Source organism: Chenopodium album, chromosome 4, assembly GCF_948465745.1.
Source record: "Chenopodium album chromosome 4, dcCheAlbu1.1, whole genome shotgun sequence".
NCBI classification, from domain to species: domain Eukaryota; kingdom Viridiplantae; phylum Streptophyta; class Magnoliopsida; order Caryophyllales; family Amaranthaceae; genus Chenopodium; species Chenopodium album.
In genome coordinates this window covers 21,747,352-21,764,627 of record NC_137837.1, presented here as the reverse complement: position 1 = coordinate 21,764,627, position 17,276 = coordinate 21,747,352, and positions in this window count along the sequence as shown.

The window sequence follows — 17,276 nt, the reverse complement described above, 5'->3', positions numbered from 1 at the left end:
GGGTATGTTTATGGTGGTCAATGCCGTGAAAGGGTGGTTTTGTGGGTGGGGCTTAGGAGGGAGGTGGTTTTGTGGGTGGGGCTGGGGAGAGAGGTGGTTTCGTGGGTAGATTGGAGTAGTCAACGCCGGAAAATGGGGTCAAACCTCATCTTCCGACATAAAGGTATTGATTTGCAAAAAAAATTTGATTAAGGTGTGTTATTGCAAAAAAATAAAATTATGAGGTGGTTTCTTGCAAAAAAATTGCTTATAAAAGGTGGTTTTTTGCAAAATTTCCAACATATTATCACTCAAAGTATTGCATTGATTGGCATAAGTGCACAAGGGAAATGATTTGTTTATTTAAACACAGAGAGAGTAATTCACATTATAGTGAACTTGCATATATGTAGGCAAATTTTGTCATTAAACTATGGAAATTTTATCAAGAACTACCCCATTTATAGTCTGTTTTGTTAACAATATTTGTAAACAACTACCCCTAAGATATAAAAACTTTGTCTAACACTACGTACGTACCCTTTAATAGTTTTCGTTCAACTTTTTGTTTGTGGGGCCCACAACTTGGTTTCCCCATCCAATTATTTTCCTTTCGAACTACCTCCCTTCTCCTTCATAAATTTCCCTTCCATTTTCCTTCATCCTTTCACTTTCTTAAGATTAACTAGATACTCCCTCTGTTTTTCTGTAAATGCATCAGTTTGACCAGTACATTTGCAGAGATACAACTTTGAACTATATCTTTAATTGCCCACTAGTAAAAATAGTAACAAAATTATATGATAAAACTATACATTATGGCTAATCTAATGATATATTATATAATAACATTTATTTATTATGAAGAGGTGAAAAAATTAAGTCAGCCATGGTATGTGAATAGTGCAAAAGTCAAAGTGATGCAATTAAAAAAATGAAAGGGAGTAAAATCTTATTACTCCAAATTTCTTGTTAATTTTGTAAATTAGCCCTTTAGTATGTATGCGATATCTCTTTCCTACTTATCTTCTTGCTTTGTTGGGTACGTAGGCCTATGTTAGTGGCTCAAATTAGTATGGGAAAACAAAGACCAAGACGGTATAATGTAGTAATTGCTATGAAACTTGTGGTCTTTTCATTCAATCAAAGTCATATAACCTAAACCCAAAAAATACAAAACCCCTAATTTAATTCAAACCCGAAACCCTAACAATTAAAATCTACTGTTTTCAATTGAAGCTGAAAACTCTAAATTGAATCCTTAATTATGATCATTGAAGTAAATTGTAGGGAAATTCTCTCTGATAACCTCAAACTTTTATTTTTTCTCAGTGGTAGAGTAAAAAAAAAAAAAATTAGTTATCAATGGTAATCACAACTTAATATCACTAAACAAATGGTAACGTTAATGATATTAAAGCATTATTAAATGATTAACCATGTGTAGACACCTAATTGTGTCTCCCCAAAAACCAAATTAAACCCAGTGATGAGTACCTTTCATTTAATTGATTATCAAACGAGGTGAAATGTGAAAGCGTCTCATGAATCTCTCTGTTTTTAATAAAAATGCTTCTTTCTGTTTTCGAAAATCTTTCATTTCATACCCTATTTATGAAAAACGTCCATCCCAGTTTAGTTTATTCCATGATATGGGTCCAATAATAGTGTAGTTGTATAGGGGTTTAAAAGACCTTTCCAACGATATACTATAAGCCCAATTTCGATGAATAATGAGGAAGTTATGACCAAAATACTAATTGGACTCAAACTGGATTTTACCTACGACCCAATGATCATGTGGAGGGTCCACTAATATTAATTATATTCCTAAAATAATTAGGATTTTTTTAGAAGCTTCTATAAGTTTCTAAAAGATCTTAATTATCCTTTTTGAAAGATTAGATCAAATGGTTTGAAATTGGTTAAAACTTTCCTTTTTTAAGTCCACAATCTATTCGAATTTAAAGATGTTCAAAGACAGTCAGATATTATTTTTGTGCCTCATAATATTATCCAAATCTTATATGGTTGGATAGATCTTGAAATTATCTTTTTAATGATATATTATTATATTAATTCCGAGCTATAACGAAAAAGATATGAAAGAAATACGAAACTCTATCCAAACTGACACCCTTCCACTATTTCGGCCATATATTTTATCATAAAAAATATTTTAATTTGATTATAATTGATTTGGAAATTAGACTTTAAGAGCTTTCCAACGACATATTATATGACTTATTTCGACTTCTGGATCAAAAGTTATGATAAAAACAAAATCCGCAAAAAATTGTCTCAGCGCGCCACGACGGCTCTGTCGCTCCACTCTGGACCCTGTCGCTCTTGACAATTTTATTCTGATTTGAATTCTAACTCTTTTATATCGTTTTTGAACTATTTTTTCTATAAATAGGAGCGATATTACTTGTTTTTAAATCATCAACAAGCTTGATCATCAACAATCATCTATTCTCTTCTCTTTTAAGCAATAGCTTATTCTTTCTCCCTCTTTCTAAGCCTTCCCTTTTCATAAAAATACCACATTCACGAGTTCTAGACACACCTAGCCAAGCTCGAAGTTTCCTTCGCCCTACACGTGAAAGAAAGAGATACGAGGCATCAAAGCTCGAAGTTTCCTTCCCTCTTAAGTGTTTTTTTTTAATAAAAAGAACTATAAAACGGGTACACGGATCCGGGTTCGGGTCCGGGTCCAGGAGTTAGACCCGGACCCAAATCCGTTTTTTCTAGCGGGACCCGGATCCGACCCGGATCCGTCGGGTCCAATATTTGAAGACCCATATCCGTGAAAAAGGGATCTGGATCCACGGATCCGGGTCGGGTCCAGATCCACTGCCATCCCTGGTTGGGGGTAGTTGTTTCTTTTTGTAGTCTAATAGCTAAACCATGGTTAAGGAATTAACAAATTGTTTAACTTAAGTTACAATTGGATTAGTAATAATAATTCATGATTACCATTGATAATAAATAAAATAAAATAAAATAAAATAAAATAGACTTTACCACTAAGAAAAAAATAAAAGTCTGTGGTTACCAGAGATATTTTCCCAAAATTGAAAATCCTAAACTAATTACATTGCCAATGAATTCGCAATAACTTTAAAAAACTTGATTTGGTGAATAATTGTTTATAATTGCTCAAATTTATGGTTCTTGGTATTTTTTTTTTGTGACCGGAGGAAAAGAACAACATTACGAGTTTTATTAGATGGGTGGGAAATGAGTTAATTGGGTGGATAAACGTAACTATGGCCCCACAAACGGAAAATTTGACGCAAACTGTTAAATGGTAGTGTCCGACAAAGTTTTTATATCTTAGGGTAGTTGTGTTACAAATTAAATAAAAGATTAGATATATAGTTGTTCACAAAACAGGTCATTTATGGGGTAGATCCGAACAAAATTTTCTTAAAATATTTTACATGATTCGGGATATATATCACATAGTAAGATATTAAAATAAATACAATGTAGGAAGTTTTTTTTTAAAGGAAACCTACGAAATTAAGTTAATATAACATCAGCTATAATTTGTTGCTATTCATCAAAAATTTGTTGCCAACTCTATTTAGCAACAGGTTGGAAACGGAAATTTTTTGTTGCTAAAAGGCTTGTTGCCATGGGGTTTTGGCTACCAGTTGCAAAGCAATTTTGTTGCAATATTGCATCCATTTAAATACAGTTTCCATGATGGTTGCTTTTTTGGTACATTCGTTGCTAACTTTGGCAACATATTACCATTGGTCATTGCTAAAATTAGCAACAAATTATTAATATTAGTTCCTAAAATAGCAACAAATTATTAATATTGGTTCCTAAAAATAGCAACAAATTATTAAAGTTGGTTCATAAAAATAGCAACAAATCATAAATATTGGTTGCTATCAACACTACGAGACAAAAACCTAAGAATCGCAGTTGGTAGGAGTCGAACTTGTGACCTCAAAGTCACATAGTGAACCTCTTACCAAGTATACAAAATACTATTTGTTTAGTTCTATACATGTAATTTATAATAAGTGAACGAAATATTAGAGACAAAATTGAAAAATTTGTCTCTAAATTAGAGACAAAATAAAAAATCCGTCTCCAAATTAAAGACGATATTGAAATCCGTCTCTATTTGAAGTCATTATGGCAACAAATAATAAGAAGAGGGTCTTCACAATCATTTTATACATAATAGCAAAAACTGACCTACATATAAATTAACAACAAAATGTAACACAACTTGTTTCCAATGGCAACAAATAAAAAAATATGTTATCATCTAGCAACAAAAGTTTAGACGACTTGTTTCTAATTGCAACAATTCAAAAATTCATTGCCTCTGTTTGTTTCTAAATCAATACAAATAAAATATTTGTTGTCATAGTTTGTTACTACATGGCAACAATAGAAAAATATGATGCCATCTAGTAACAACTAGTAAGACAATTTGTTTTAAATAGCAACAAATAAAAAACATGTAGCCATTAATTATTAAAAAACTAAAGCATAAAATGTTGCTTTTAATTAGGCAATGAAAAAAATTATATTCGTTGCTATTTAGCAACGTTTAAAAAATCTATTGTCAAACTTAGTTGCTAAAAAACCTTTATTTTTGTAATTGTACTTTGTTATAAATCACTATACTAGTTATATATATATATATATATATATATATATATATATATATAGGGAAATTGTACTAGTTATGTTGTTCATGTGAACTTCATTTGTTTTCTCAACAAGAACAATACTATTTTTTTACATGTAATCATTTGAAAAAAGTGTATTATTGGAGAAAATACAAGTGTATAACCTTGATAAACAAGAATTATGTTATCAATGGGCGTATATGTAAATTACATCTAACTTTGGTTAATTGTTGTTTTCTCTCTCCTCTTTCAACCTTTGGTATTTTCTAATTTTCTCTCACCTTCTTCAACCTTTTGTTGTTTTCTCTCTTCTCCTTCAACTTTCAATTTTAATGGTGAAAAGTACACATTTTACTATATGATGTCGAACAAGTCGAAATCAATGGAGGGAGCAAAGCTTATCTACCCTTTAGGGTTAACCATGTCTGTTATTTTCACTTTGTTATTTGGGTTTTTGTTTACACCGCCAGAAATGGTGGTGCGAAGTCGAATTTAATGAAGGAAGAACTTAGCTATCCTTTAGGGTTAACCATGTCATGAATTTCTCCTTTTGTTATTAGGGTTTTCGTTTAATTTCGCTGGTGGAAATGGAGTTGAACGAACTTGAAAGAGAAGGTGAAAGTGGGTAGACATTGGAGGGAGAAGATTAAGGAGGGTGAGAAGAAAAAATATGAACAAGAGGAAGAAGGTGAACATGAAAAAGAAGGTGGGAGGAGCAAGATGATAAATAGTAGCAAACAGAAAGTTAGAGCCTGCTCACATTTACTTAATTTCAGTTCAGTTCATTTCAGCTCCAATCAGTTCAGTTTAGCTCCTAATTTTCCTCTCTCATAAAATATTCATTTGATCTCAGTTCAGTTCAATTCCAATCAGTTCATTTCAGCTCCAATCAGTTCACTTAAGTTCAACTCAATTTAGTAAATGTGAACAGGCCCTTAACGGTGTTAACTTTGAAAATATGTTAAACTTGTCATTGTGGCCCACAATTTTCAATGCAACTTATTTACGAAAATGTCATTTAATAAACATACTCTCTCCAATTTTAGGAAAAATTAGAGAAAGTATAAAAATATAGAGATAGTGGAGTAAGTGGATGGTAAATTGGAGAAGAGAAGGAGAAAGTATTGGCCACTACCAGGTAGGGACTAGGAAGGTCCATACCACCGTTGAAATTTATTTTTTTTTCGCTAAGTGTTGGAAAAAAGTTATTTCCTATTTTAATACTGTTATTTTAAGTTCTAGCCAGTTAAAATAAAATTTAATATTGTTATATGTTTCTTCAATATTGTTTTCGAGGTGTTATTTTGATCTTTTCAGTAGTACTTATATATTAAAAGGATAAGTATTTGTGTCAGAAATTAAGTATTATGTTTGAATACAGTTATTATATAAGTGAAATCTGTCATTAAGGAAGATAATACAGTTATTATAAATTAGAAACTGTTAAGCTGCGTGATTTAGTATTAGAGTCATACGGTTAAAAGATTAATTAAGTTGTTAATTTAATAATTAGGTAAAACTGGAGAATACTAGACCGTCTACTGAGTGTAAGAAACCTAATTTTAAGCATTATTATCATATTCCTGAAAATACTAGTAATTTTGGCCCAGTCCTTAATTATATAGTAGATCAAATTGGTGAATTAAGATCAAAAGTTGATAACATACATGCTCGTTGTATTAATATCGAGAATAAAATATCAATAACCACAACCGATATTAATAAAAAAGTAAGCGATCTAAAAGAACAGGTTAAACAAGTTCAACTTGCCTTAACAAACGAAATTAGGCATCAATTCGGAAAAGAAGTATCACCAAATAAAGAGAGAATTGTCCCATATAAATATAAGTATCCTTTTCAAAATCTAGATAAAAATAAAAATTTTACCGTATCACTCCCTAAAAGACCTACTAGTAACCAAGAAAAGAATAAAGAGACTAAAGATGAACCCTCATCTTCAGGAGAAAACACTTAACGAATTACGAGCCCTATTCGATGAAGAAGAAGACCCTAATAAGCTTAACGAAATCATGAACTTAATTTCTGAAAAAGGGATTGCTTTTGATAATGAAACAGAGGAAAGTAATTACGTTACTTTAGAGGAAGATTTATATCAACAAATGGGATTAATGAAGTTAAATGATCTAGACTTTCTGCCTATAGAAGTTGTTCGACAAAAGATTGAAAACAAACTAGGAAAAGAGTAATGGATAATAATGATGTTAGAGAGGAAATTATTTATGAAAACATTAACGTAAATAAGGTTATCGAAAGACCTAAGATACATACCATGAAAGACTACCCGGTTTATTGTCAAGGTTATGCCTAATCATATACCTAAACAAGAAGAAGTGACTCTTGAACCTATAAGTCAAACTGGTGATAAACTTAAGCTAGACGGTGTAAGAGATAGACAAGATGTTTTAGATCAATGGAAGAAGAGTATGAGTAGTTTACTTAATTTAAACACTGACTAGACTTCAGAAAATTTCTTAAACTATATCGAACATAGTCTTTATGGCTGTGTAGAAGACTGGTACGATGGAATAGAGGAAAAAGTCAAAACTGCATTAAGAGCTAGTGAATCACCTACTAGAATGTTCAGACAGTTATGTCAATACATTGAGTTAGAATTCATTGGTCCTAAAGCCGATCCTAATGAAAAACGAATGGAATATCAAAGGAAGTTAAGTAATTTTTCTATCTGTAATATGAGATATGTTGATGACTACATTATGGAATTTGAAACATATTATTATAAAATTGGTGAAAATGATACAAATCTCGGAATGTTCTATAACAAATTACCCAGTCCTCTTAATGAAGAAATAAGTGAAAAAAATCAAGAATGGATAGAGAGATTTTTAGCTAGGGATGCCCTAGGAAACAGGATTGCTTTCCTTAGAGAGTGGATTGAAAGGAAGTGTAGAGACGTTGCAGGAACTCAACAAATGAAGAGACAATTTCTCACTTGTTGGGATTTCCCAAATAACTATGGATGTGAAAGAAAAAACTATGATAAAATAAAGAACTATAAGAAAAACAAATTTGACCGATCAAGAGGAGAAACCTATAAGAAGAAGTATTATAAACATAAATATAGAAAACCAAGTAGGTTTTTCAGAAAGGCCACATATTGTCCTGAGAAAAAGAAGACATGTAAGTGTTGGTCTTGTGGAGAATTAGGACATTATGCTAATTGTAGGGATTATTTCAAGCATTATCCCAAACTTGAACCCCACTGTGATAATACACTAAAGTACGGTGGCGTCCAAAGGGAAAGAAGATAGAGCAAAAGAGTCGCCAACAAGTTTTAGGAACTTGTAAACCGTTCACAGGGTGAAGGTTACACCCCTTAACGATCCAAGAGATCGTCAACTCCAATAGGTCTGGAACCATGACTGGTAGTTCGGGGATGAAGGTACAAATCCAACCTAAAAGAGATTGAACCTGCCCTGATAATAGGCCTCTACTTTATTCTAATCGTATTCATGTGCGCTTTCTGACTAACATGCAATCAATAGCTTTAACCCTAAACCTGTTTAATCTATGTTGATTGAATATTAATGCACAAATAAAACTATTATTGGCGATCACTTGATATTATAATAAAATTAACCCTAAATAAGATTATTAATTATCTTATTAAACGTGATTACAAGTACCAATTCCCTTTAAGCATGCATAATAGGTGTGATCAAGCAATAACAATAAAAATCAAGCAACATAATAATCAAATTATATATAATAATAATAATAATAATAATAATAATAATAATAATAATAATAATAATAATAATAATAATAATAATAATAATAATAATAATCATAAATCATGTTAAAGCATAATAAGAGCAAGATCCTAGGCATGATACTAACCAGATTAATAACAAACCCTAGCATGTCACTAATCATCAAAGATCAAAGCTTTAACCCTAACATGATACTAACATGAATATTAGGAAGAAAATAGGAAGCATCGCAGGAATCACAATTGTCATATTTGATAATAGAAATTATAGTTGTTACCCTAAACATGATACTAGGAAGATCAAAACGCCCTGATAGGTTGTCGTACACCTGTCAAAAATAAATTCCTAACAAATCCAACTAACAATGTAGCAGGGTAAGTAAGGTCGAATCCACAGAGAGATGGTATTCAATCTAACCTCTAAGAAATTGGAGAAACTAAACAAGTCACGAAATTCGGATAGAAAAGTAGTCTAAATTATAAAAGAATAAAACAATTAATAAAAAGACCTAGGGTTATGGTTCACCATGTTTATAGTTCTAAATCTATCAAGTATCAATAACAATTCAATAAATCAGTTATCTAGAGCAATTGCTAAGCCTACGGTCGGGTCTTAACGCTCTCAATTCAACATATGTAGTTCGGTCGCTAACATAATCAGAATTGGTAATTGTAGGTAAGCCTCTAAAAGTAAGATATTTCAATTCATACTCTTATTAACAATAATTAATCAAACAATTGATCAGGTTGCAAGATTAACAACAAAACACTATCAATTAGAGAAATCAATAATCAAAATATTAAAAACATCAATCAAGATTCATAATATAAACATGGATTCCCAAATCCTAGAAATAAACTACTCAAACATGGAAGAAATAATTAAAACTAGATCTAAGGAATAAAACATAATTAAAAATAAGAGATAGAAATAAAATACCTCAATGAATTGAAATAATAAACCCAAGAATCATCCATGGAAGAATCCATGGAGATGCCATGAGAAACTAGGGTTCAAAAGAGAAAACTCAAAAGAACGTAAAATAATAAAAGATATAAAAGGCATAAAAAGGCATAAGGGAAAATAATTATCCCTTGAGTATTTATATTATCCTAAAACTAATCTAAAAATAATTAAAGAGAAATTAGAAAATATAAATTACATAAGTTGAATTATTAGTGGACGATAGAAGATGACGTGGCCCGAAGACTTGTGACGATGTGAATGAAAAAGCTACTCGAGGCTTCAAGGCTGCTCGACCAGACCTGCGGGCGCAGGCTGGTGGCCGCGGCCTGGCAGCAGCACCTGCTGGTGTCGAGTGGTCGCGGGACAGGGGCGCAGCAATTATCCCGCGGGTGGCTGACAGCATCACTTGGATTCAAACGCCTATAACTTCTGTTATAGAAGGATTATTGGGGAGTGTGACCTATCATTGGAAAGCTCTTTAAGTCTAGTTTCCAACGCAATTTGAATCGCATCAATCCAATTTGTAGAACTCAAGTTATGATCAAAAGAGTGGACAAAGGTCAGTTTTGCCACTTTACAAACCTTCGTTTTTCTTCGTTTCTAACTCAAATTTAATTCCGAAAAGTGCACAACAACCCTTGTGGATGCTATATTCATTACTCACGCATATTAATCTCATACTAAGCATCCACAAACACATATCCTTCATTGAGCGACCTCGATTCATCGACGTTTTTATCTTTTCATTGTCCGATTCTTCCAAAATCACTCCGAAAGCGTCCAAATAGCTATAGAAACTATCTGAAACATTAAGAAAACACAAACAAAGCGTAATAGAGCACAAAACAAACAACTTATGCATTTGTGTCCTAAAAAGCAACAAAAGACCTAAAAAGCTACTATAAACTTAGCATAAACGTGTCTATAAACTCTATATAAATATGACTCATCACGCCCTAACATGACACTAGGAATCAAAACATCCTAGACATGATTTCTATATCATAATAACAATGCAAACAATTAAAGCACTTACTTGGATGACTCGTATGTCTTTCTAATAACAAAATACACGCGTTAGTAACTTCAAGGAAAATGATAAAACAACAATTAAATTAAATAATTGAAATAGGGATTTGGGACCAAACCCTCAGGAATATCAAACCTTTCACGTCTAGGGAGAAGACAACTTCGAACTTGGCTAGGTGTGTCTAGTGCTGATGTATGAGGAATTGTGTTTATAAAAAGCTAGGCTTAGAAAGAGAGGGAGAATCAAGAATTTCTTGATGAGGGTTGGTGATTGAAAATGGGTATTTCTTGATGAGGGTTGGTGATTGAAAAAGGGGAGATATGACCTCTATTTATAGAGAAAAAAAAAGGGTCAAAGAATAAGAAAAGAATCCGAATTCGAATCGAAATAGAACTCGATGGACAACAGTTTTTGCGGATTTTGTTTTTATCATATCTTTTGATCCAGAAGTCCAAATAAGGCATATGATATGTCGTTGGAAAGCTTTTGAAGTCTAATTTCCAAAACAATTAGAATCAGATTAAAATATTTTGTATATAAAAAGATATGGTCGAAATAGTGGAAGGGATGCAATTTTGGATAGAGTTTTGTATCTCATTCATATCTTTTTCGTTATATCTCGTAATTAATATTATAATATATCATTGGAAAGGTAATTTCAAGATCTATCCAACCATATAAAATTTGGATAAAGATTATGAGGAACAAAAATAATATCTAACTGTCTTTGAACATCTTTAAATTCGAATAGAATTAGGATTTAAAAAAAGGAAAGTTTTAAAAAAGAAAAGTTTTTATTTAACTCAAATTGTTTAATCTTATCTTTTCAAAAAGGATAATTAAGATCTTTTAAAAATTTATAGAATCTTTTAATTAATCCTAATTAGTTTAGGAATATGATTAGACCTTTAGACCCTCCACATGATCATTGGGTCGTAGGTAAAATCCAGTTTGGGCCCAGTTTAGTATTTTGGTCATAAATTCCTCAGTATTCATCGGAATTGGGCTTATAATATATCGTTGGAAAGGTCTTTTCAAGCCCCATCCAACTACACCATTATTGGATCCATATCATGGACCAAACTAAACTGGAATGCACGTTTTTCAAAAAATAGGGTAAGAAAAGAAATATTTTCAAAAACAGAAAGAAGAGATATTTTAATAAAAACATCCTCATCACTAGACTTTTCACACTTTCGCTTCGTTCGATAATCAAATGACATGAAAGGTATTCATCACTGGGTTTGGTTTTGGGGAGACACATTTGGGTGTCTACACTAATGAATATAAGAAAGCTAATCATAAATAATGGAAGCCTTAAGAAGTTGGGATTACATAGAAATACCAGAAGACGAGGCTTTAGAATTGGCTTTAAGTAATAATATAGGGATAGTAGAAATCGTAAAAGAGGAAAATGAAGATAATGAAGAACCTGAAGTTAGTGATGAGTTTGAAGATGAAAATTATGAAGAAATAAATAATATGATGGAAGGAGAAGAATTAGAAAATTCAGAGTTAGATGACAATGAGGAAGATAAAAGCAAAATGACGATAGGTCAACTAAGAAGAGTTGACTATTCATTTGAAGATAATGACCTCGAACATGTAAACAAAGAAAGTTGGAATTTTCCCCAGATCACTAAGGATAAACTATTTAAAACATCTTTCTTTAAAATTAGAACTAAATATGTATGTGAAGAAATGGAAGGAAGCATAGTAATCGAAGATTGTGAACAAAAAGCAGCCGAAATTAATCATAAACTGGAAAAGTATTAAAAAAAAATAAAGAAAAAGGAAATTATAGCTATATTTGTATTGGTGCAGTACAAGTATACATAACTCCTTTACATGATTTTGGTAAGGATGTTAAATGCTTGAGTTTTATCTGTGATATTAGACATAAAGAATTTTATGATCAAATAAGCAGTGGTATCACATGTAATTTAAGTCAAGGAACGGTAAGCTATATATGTGAACCTAGATATTATGTGAGCTTAGAAGATTCCTTTGCGTCAAAGTTTTTAGCTATCAAGCTATTAACAGAAGGAGTGAAAATGCATAAAGGAACACGACCCATACAATTAAGGTGGAAGGTGGTTTATAAGTTAGTAAACACTATAGACTCATCTTTTAAGAAACAAATAGTCGATGCTCAGAAATATGAGCAAGGAAGAGGCCCTAAGAAGAAAATTACACCTATAAAAGTAAATCCTAATGAAATCGAAATTGAAAAAACTTGGGAGGAACTCTTTATGAACCCTGCTGTTAGTAATAGATCAAGTAAGATGTTAATTGATGAATCGGGATTACTTCATATTGGAATGAATACAAAACCTAAAATACAGAGAAATATGAGTTTTAGAACACCAAGTCTAAGTAGACAAAATTCAACAACAATAAGAATGAAAAAACAAGGTGATGAAAAGCCAGAAGAGGATGAAGAAGAAATCTTAGTTCTACTAAAGAAACTAAATAAAAAATATGAAAGCAAAAAAGCCTTTAAAACAACCGACAATGCATAGCATTGATATGGGATCATGTTCTAATTCAGAGTTCAATGAAGATCCAAATAATCCTATTAGGAAAGTAATTGGATATAAAACCAAAACCGTGAGTGAACCAGTATATGAAGATGAAATTAATATGCAAATGGAAGCTTATAATGAAATATCTAGTACTAATCCTAATAGCATTTATATTCCAATTGATATATGCATTGAGGATTATAATAAATATAAATTATGTGCATATATTGACAGTGGTTGTTCTACATGTTTTGGAAAAAGGACTTTATTTCCAGAATTCTTGTGGAAAAAGGCTAAAAATCCTATGCAAGTTAGAATTGCTAATAATAGTGTCATGATGCATACTAAAATAATTGAAGAATTACCAATAGAAATTGGAGGAGTTCAATGTGTTATTCCTATTTTATGGGCAACTGATCAACCTAGTCATGATATGATAATAGGAAATAATTTTCAAAGATTATACTCTCCATGCACTCAAACTATTGATCAAATAATCTTTACTATTAATGGTCATTTTGTTCCTATATAGAAAATCACAAAGGCTTATACTTATCAGACTATGGAATTTACGCGCAGCCAGCGTGGTGATAGGGTTACTCCTACACAACGAGAGGTTGCACTTAGAATTTCTGAGTGTGATTCATCATTAATAGATTAGATAAATAAGTAGCAAGAAAAGTTATGTGAAAAGTTATATTCAACAAATCCTTTAGAACATTGGGAAAAGTATAAGGCATTTGCTAAGATAACTCTAATAAATCCGAATAAGATTATTAGAGTAAGACATATGGTCTATACCTACCAAGATATTCAGGAGTTTGATGAACAAATAAAAAAATTGCTTAATAAAAAGTTGATTAAGAATAGAAAAAGTCCTCATAAGAGTCCATCATTCATGGTAAGAAATCATGCAGAAGAAAAAAGAGGTAAAGCTAGAATGGTTATTAATTATAAACAGCTAAATGACAATATTGTTTTTGATGGCTATTACATTCCTAATAAAATTGTGTTATTTAATAGAATACAAGGAGCCACATGGTTTTCTAAAATGGATTGTAAGAGTGGCTACTGGCAAATTAAAATGGAAGAAGAAAGCATTCCTTTAACTGCATTTAGTGCCCCTCAAGGGCATTATGAATGGCTAGTAATGCCTTTTGGATTAAAAAATGCTCCACAAATATTCCAGAGAAGAATGGATAATATTTTTAGAGAACTTGATCATTGTTGTTTGGTCTATATAGATGATATCCTAATATTCTCAAAAGATTTAGAACAACATAAGAATGATCTTAAAGCAGTAACTCAAAAATGTGCAGAGCATGGTATAATCCTTGGAAAAGATAAATGTGTTTATGCTAAACAAGAAATTGAGTTTCTTGGATTAGAATTTAAAGCAGGACAAATAATACTGCAAAAACATATTTTAGAAAAGATTGAAAAATTTCCAGATAAAATTGAAGATAGAAAACAACTAGAAAGATTTCTAGGATGTTTAAACTATGCTTCTGATTTCATAGAAAATCTTGCTATATTAAGAAAGCCATTACAGAAAAAACTCAAGAAAGAAATAACTTGGAACTGGAAGGAAAGTGATTCCAAAATTGTTCAAAATTTAAAAGCTATGTGTAAAGTTCTTCCTGTATTAACACTACCTACTAGTGAAGATGATTTAATCCTTGAAACAGATGCTAGTAATGAGCACTGGAGTGCTGTGTTAAAAATCAAAGGAGAAAGACTTTGCAGATATAGCAGTGGAAGTTTTAATAAAGCTGAGTTAAATTATCCCACAATGCAAAAGGAAATCCTTGCAGTCATTAGAGGGATCGAGAAGTTCTTAATCTTCTTAGCCCCTAAATAGTTCTTAATAAGAACAGATTGCAAAGGCATACTCGATTTTGTTAAAAATAATTTGTCTAATATGTAAGCGCAAGGGAGACTCCTGCGTTGGTAATTATGGCTTAACCAATTCTCTTTTACTGTTGAACATACACAGGGATCGAAGAACTCTTTAGCCGATAGTCTAACCATAGAATTGGCTAATGACGAAGAAGCAAAAGACATTAGAAAAACTTTCTGCCCATCAACTAGAAAAGATGGAGGCAGAGAGAAAAACTCTTATTGAAGAAACTGATAAAGCAATGGAGCGGGTTTCACCCTCCACTTGGGCCTTGATGGAGGCCATGATTGTTTCATCAAAAAGAAGATCTCAAGATGGTTTAATTAAAAGTTGTCATGTAGCAGTTCGAAGGTTCCTAATGTACGAAGTAATGGTTATCATCCTGAGGCTCATTCTTGATATTCAAGATATAATACTAAATAAAATAAAAGATAATAATTTTAGGTTCTGGTATGATCTAGTTGTATCAAGGTCATACAAGATGTATGATGTCTATGATCTATGGGGAAGTAGAATAATATTCAACACCAATTCCAGAGTGGGTACTGTGTCAATTCATCCACATTCACCGGAATGGAGGGCACCTTATGTAGCAGAGCACTATAGAGCTTGGGATTATGAGATGGTTCATAGTATTGTACCATTTCCTGATAATAATACTACGTTCCTTGAGAAGCTCACGAAATTCCAGAAGTATGTTTTTAGAAGAATTTATGAAGCAACAAGATATAAAGGAAGAGTTGAACAAGTCCAAGTGCAAAGTGTAAACATTAAAATGGTTGAAGGAAAAATTAACTCTCCACATTTCCTGATCATGTTTGAAGACGTTCATCGCAAACTCAAAGATCCAATCTGTATCCAGCAGAGACGAGTAAAAGATCCTACAGAAGCAAGAGCTTATGGATTTTTCTATATTGCTCAGTATCTTAACCAGCTCATAGCCTTAAAAGAAGAACCACCAGTCATAATACATGTGGGAAATACTACTATAGTAGCACCATAATGGTTAAGAAATTATTTAGAAGAAGGAGTATTACATGGTGAATCAGTGTACGATTATCTCGAACAAGTTGAAGCTGGGAGATATTTATCCTTAGAGGGAAAAGAGCACTTATTGGAGATCTTTGTCACATGGGACGAATCCTATGCTGCTAAATGTTTGATGGATCTAGGTATAGAAGAAGACAACCCATGGTATGTCCCTTATGAAGAGAGTAAGGACACCAAAGGCAGTCTACAAGATATGATGGAGTCCTAAGCCCACACCAACAATTATGTATTCTACTTTTACTATTGTAGCACGTTTTATTTGTTTTAAAGAATCTTTAGAAAAGCAGTGAACGATATTCACTTGTTGAGTCACGGTTTTCTATAAGCCATAGAAAGTGTCTGTAACTTTTGTGAGTCTTCCCCTATATAAAGGGCATTAGGCAAAGAAGTGAAGGCAGAGTTGGAAGAGTTAGCTAGAGAATTGCTCTGAAAGCATTAGAGAGTCCTCTAGAGAAAAATACTCACCTTAAGAGACAGATTGGTTCTCCATCTCTCTTAAAGTAGAGAAAACTCTAGTTCAGCTTATTATGTCTGTTTAAGCTTTCAGTTTGTGTGATTGTTGTAATATATGAGTGTTGTATTCTTTTCAAATTAAATAATAGTTTCGTTCAAGAAGGGAACGTTATCCCCTTGAACCTTATATATCAAATGAGTTATCTTTCTGTTTAGTTCCATCATAAACACATTAAGGATTGTCTAATTAGAGATTACGGTCTAAGGTAGGAAACGAATTAGATCTGTGCTGAACCTGATCTAAGGAAGACAGGGTTGGGGTTAGCTACCTTGGTAAAGCCGGAAGCTCAAAACGCCGGAGGTTCCATTGTCGACTAAGTTCAGGTATTGGTCAAAACTCTCTAGTTAAATAACTATTATTGCGAAGCATGGTGGGCTTTCAAACTGTTAAAATAATTTATTTTGATGTATAAGTAGTAGAGTTGTGATAACTAGTACCGTCAAAAGTCATTTAAGTAATTGTCAGATCGAATTATAGTAAAAATCAGTGTATTATTAAAAAAATGTTATTTTAAATTAAAGGACTGTTATTAATTTATCAAATATTGTTATTGAGTCATTAAGTACTGTTATTTACCCTAAAAAAAAATTTTTTTGACGCCACTTGGTATTGGGCGGGGTATCCTATATCGGGTAGCGGTCCATCATTCCCTAGGAGAGAAGATCTTAAAGTAATAAAACTGAGTCCCACTAATTAAGAGAAATGAATTAAATATTATAAAAGTTTTCTAAATATGGAAATCAAACAAGTATTTAAAAACAGCCATAAAAAAAAAAAAAAAAAAAAAAAAAAAAAAAAAAAAAAAAAAAAAAAAGAAAAAAGTAGTGCAAGTATTTATTTGTTTATCTAACGAATAAATGAATCATTAAGGTTGACCAAAGCACTTCTACGAAGGA